This window comes from Gossypium hirsutum, chromosome D06, assembly GCF_007990345.1.
Source record: "Gossypium hirsutum isolate 1008001.06 chromosome D06, Gossypium_hirsutum_v2.1, whole genome shotgun sequence".
Lineage (NCBI taxonomy): Eukaryota > Viridiplantae > Streptophyta > Magnoliopsida > Malvales > Malvaceae > Gossypium > Gossypium hirsutum.
In genome coordinates, this window is record NC_053442.1 from 11,780,583 (window position 1) to 11,785,856 (window position 5,274).

Sequence of the window (5,274 nt, forward strand, 5' to 3'; positions counted from 1 at the left end):
TGATAATCAAGGATTTGTGACGTTACCTGCACAAACATCTTTTTATCCTAATCAAGGATATTATATTTCATATCCAATGGTAAGACAACCAATTAGAACTCATTTATCTTTTACACCAAGAACGGTAAGTCAATTTCCTTGGTCCCAAGATCGAAATTCAGTATATCAAGCCAGTTATGCTGAAATAATAAAGGGAGCAGAAAAGTTTTGTTTATCAGAAAATTTGTTGAAACAACAACAAATTCAGGAAATAAAATAATTTTATAATTCAGGTTTACCATTAGAATTATATAATTTTATTAATGAAATATGGAAAACTCATATTTCTGAACAAAGAGCTAATTTTAGAAGAGCTTTTACTAAGTTTTCACAATTTTTAGTTGAAAGAACAACTAAAAAAAATGAAGCTCATGAATTATTACTAAAATCTATTTTATATAGAGATTGGGAAGAGCTTGAAATAGGATATTTAGATATTAGAGAGATAAATAATCTTTTTGATATATTTCAGTATTTTATTAATAAAGGAACAAATAGTCCTATTATGAATAAAATGTGTAGGCTTTGTTTATATAATAAAGCTAGAAAAATTCTACTAGTGGAAATTTTTACAAAGATAAATAGAACTATTTGCAAACAGCAAGCTCAATTTCAAAAAGTTTTTTCAGAATATTTTCTATAAGCTTATGTTTTTACAAATGATTTAGATGAAAAATTTCCTACTATAAAATTTAGATTTGATCCTGAACCATTTGATACTGCATCTATTAAGTTTATATCATTAAGCATAATAAATAAAGATGACTTTTACTATTATTTTTATCTTGAAATAAATAATCTTATTGGTATTGTTGAAAAAGAAAAATTTTATCAGTCATATCAAATTTGGATTATTCAAAGAATGATTAGAAGTCCCAAACTTTTAACAGTCAAAAAAGACAAAAGACACTTGACAAAAAACATTGACAAGTGATATAATAATCCCAGTTATTATCAAATCCAAGCAGTGATGGATTTAATGACAAAAACCCAATGTTTACTTCAGTAAAGGACTCATAGACTCTGGACGGATGGAAGAAGAATATTGGCATATGAAACTGGAAACATCCAGAATGACAGAGATGAAGAATCTGTGCAACTATTAAAAAAGATAGCTGATATGGAGATGGATGATTTTCCATCACACATAATAGAAGAAATCAAGAACATATGGGAGATTTGGAACTCACTAAGACTGTCAACAGATTCATTACATCTAGTAGATGATTTGAAATCCACAACTTACACATAATACAATGACAAATAGTAGAATTTCAATCTTTTAAAACATTATGTTAAATAGACCAATTTTAGTAGAGAGTTATGTTTGGTCTAATATTTTCGGATATTGCTATAATTATGCTTTGCCCAGGAAGTGGGAATTAAGCAGGTAAAAGAGGGGTGATGACGGTGATAATCAGAAAATGACCCGTGAAAGTGAAGTAATTTAAGTGAGTTATTTGATTATTTTGAGAATTCTTGACCCAATCCAAGCATCTTTGGAGTCGCAATCCAAAGAGAAAAGTTAAGAAAACTACATTTATTGTGATTCAAGAGCCCAAAGCTATGTTAGTACTTACTAAACAAAACAACAGCTCTACTCAGTATGGCATCAAATTGGAAAAACCATTGCTATTCAACAGTCAAGATAATAAGAATACAAGACTTTAGTAGCGCAATTACACATTGCCTACGAATGCGAGTTTTCAGAGGCCCGAAAAAATATTTCAAATACTCGAAAATGTACCTAAAGTTAACTGATTTCAGAGACTTCGTAGTTGGGACTTGGTTCACTAGTGCGCTGCCAAAACAGGCAAATCCAATCCATGCTTTCATGTGGAATGTGTCTAAAATGCATCCCAAAATACTTTTAGAGGCCCATCATAACTTGATCAGAATCTGTTAAAATTTTCCATACACCAAAAGATCTCTGCATCCTTTGTTCAATCCTCAGCATGTTCCCTTGCTAGTCTACCTTGCCTGAAAATGCAAAAGACTAGAAGGCATTTGAGTAATTAAGAGCACTTAGAGCCATCATTTTTGTTCTTGTTCTCAATGTTGGCTGTTGCTATCTTCCAGATATAATGGAGTAAGACAACGAGTCTATTCTGTTCCCTGGAAATAATGTTTAACCATTAACATGGAAATCAGTCATTAGCAATACTGGCAAGTGTACTTCTGATTAAAATAGTCCCAGAAAAATTATGGGACGTTTCTTGCAAAGCTGAGGTGACTTACTAATCTCCCTGGATTGCTTATTACCAGTAATCCTTGCAGGAGCAACTCCCACCAACAAAATGATGGAATCTGTTTGAATCTCTCAAGATGATTGGCCTCCCAATAACTTTAGACACGAGCTTCATAAACATATGGCAATCGCCACAAACACGAATGTTCTTCATAATCCTAATCGGTGTTGTTGCATGGGGATTTTTAATCAATCCATATGCAAGAGCAAGTTTCTCACTATGGTAACAAATGGATGCAAACTTTTCCTCCTCCTCCACATTATGAAGAACCAGCTTTGTATCAGGCATAAACCCAGCTTCCTGCAATTTCTTAATCAGTCTGCCAAGTTCTTCGTATATGATTTCTGTTTGGGGATGAGTTGCATCTTCTGCTACAAACTTGTGAACTTCATTATCAATCTCAATCCAACTGTAAGCAGCGAACATCTTGACATTCTTACTTTTCATGAGAGATCTCACAGATGCCACATCTTCCCATCTTCCACAGGTGGCATACATGTTAGAAAGCATGATATAAGGTCCTGCATTAAGGGGTTCCAATTCAAAAAGATGCTTAGCAGCCATCTCCCCATTTTCAATGTCACCCTTTATTGCACAGACAGAGAGAAGGGTTGACCAGATTAAGGAATTTGGCTCATGGGGCATATTGTTAACTAGATCTATTGCTTCAGTCATGCAACCTGAACGGCCAAGGAGATTGATCATGCATGCATAGTGATCCAAAGTGGGTACTAATGCATACCGTTTACTGATAGAATCAAAATATATGCGTCCTTCTTCAATTAAACCTGCATGGTTACAAGCAGATAGAACAGCTACAAACGTAATACTATCAGGTTTCAACTTTTGTTGCAACAATTTTTCATAAAGGACCAATGCTTCCAAATCCTGTCCATTCTGTGCATAACCCCTAATCATGGCATTCCAAGAAACTACATTTCTGGATGGCATCATATCGAAAACAATCCAGGCTTCCTTAGTGATTCCACATTTGCAATACATATCAACAAGAGCACTAGACACAAGCAAATCATTATCAACTCCCAAAAGAATGGCTTTCCCATGGACAACCTGACCATTACACAAATAGGCTAATTTTGCACAGGAACTAATCACACTAGAGATCGTAAAACTGTCTGGCTTGACACCTTCTGCTAACATCTTGGCAAATAAATTCAGAGCATCTTCTTCCTTTCCATTCTGAACATAACCAACAATCATTGTTGTCCAAGATACTTTATCCTTGTTCTTAATCAAGTTAAACCTCAATTGCTTCATCTACCAATCCGCTTTGAAAATAAGCACCGAGAACATTCGAGACTGTGACATCATCAGGTTTGAAACCACCTAGTTGCATCTCCTGAAACAAATCAATACATTTCTTAGGTTGGCCGTTTTTCAAATAACCAGCAATCAATGAATTCCATGAAACTACATTTTTATTATCTGTTCTATCAAACAGCCACCGTGCTTTATCAATCTCGCCACACTTAGCATACATATCAGTCAAAGCATTCCAAACAAAAACATTCCTCCCCAAAACACCAACGCATATTCTACCATCAATCTGTTTCCCTTTCCTTAAATCCAATAACCTTGAACACGCATTCAACAAACTCACATGAGTATATTCTGTTGGCTCAAATCCCTCTCTGTTCATCCTCAAAAAAACCTCAAGCGCCTGACTGGAAAACCCGCTTCCAGCCAGGCCCGCAATCACAGTATTATAAGAAACAGAATCACGAAAAGGCATTTTATAGAACAGTGCTCTCAAATTCTCAACAGACCCTGATTTGGCATATACAGAAAGAATTGTGTTCCAGGAGATAATATCTCTTTGGGGCATTTTATCGAACAGGTTTCGGGCATCTGAAATTTTCCCTAATCTGGCATACATGTGGAGAAGACGGTTATGTAGAAACGTATCATTGGGTGTAAAACAGTGAAGATCCATGTGAGATTGCAATCTCTTGGCTTGACCAACATCGTTGACTCGAACGCATTTGAGCACGAGCGGCGTGTAGGCTTCAGCCGTCGCTTGGCCACCGGCGTATAACGAATCAATTGCTTGGCGAAGCTTTTGCCTGACTTTCATTTTTATAATTACGGGGTAACAGGTTTTCAATTAATGAGGGCGGGAAAACTGCGTAATTTTAAATGAGAATTTACGAAGCTCAGGGTGTTTATTTAGATATATAATTTTAATTTTAAATTTGGGTTGTAGTTGTATTAGTGTAGAAAACATGATTTTTTAAATTCCAGGTATAATCCAAATATAGATAATATCTTTAAGCCTAATTTAATATTCGTAAATAGCATGAAAGAATTTTCTAATATAGATAATAATGATCTCAATATGGAGAGTACTTGCCCTCAAAACTTATGGTGTTGAAATAACTTTGGAAGCCCAAATTGGTAGGTTGACAAAACTACATGCATTATTTCCCTTTGATTTCCTTCTCCAAAAACTCATACAAATAATTTTCCATAATTTTGATTTAATATCATCGTCATTATCGACCCGCTACCCATTTATTTGATTGGGACTGACTCGATGCTCTCTATTTTAGTAGTGATCGCCTCCATAGTTCGCATCACGAGTTCTCACATTGTGACTTCGCATTATCATGCAAGCAAACTCACCCTTAGAGAACACGTGTTAATTTTAGAATAGGGTTCGTGTAGCATGTATGAGGATCTACTTAAGACGTCACATCCAAGAATCGTATCATATAAATAAGGAAATTAACCTCCTTGAAAGGAAGACACAAAAACACTCAACATATATATGTATAAAGTTTTAGAGTTCAAGCCATCAATCAATATTGTATCGACACTTGTCTCTGCAAGTAAACTCATATGTTTTTAGTTTGTATTGTTTTGATTAATGACCGAAGTTTAATGAATTTTAATAATTTGGGTGCATAAAAACATGTTAAAATGCTATATTTCGATTTATGGTTTGTAGTTGATGTAGTTATTTTTC

The 5,274-nt window shown here is 34.7% G+C and overlaps 1 pseudogene; it reads right to left on the bottom strand.

The window, feature by feature from the left end:
• Window positions 1-1,554: 1,554 nt before the first annotated feature.
• Window positions 1,555-4,580, bottom strand: LOC107901180 (pentatricopeptide repeat-containing protein At2g22070-like; annotated as a pseudogene).
• Window positions 4,581-5,274: the final 694 nt, after the last annotated feature.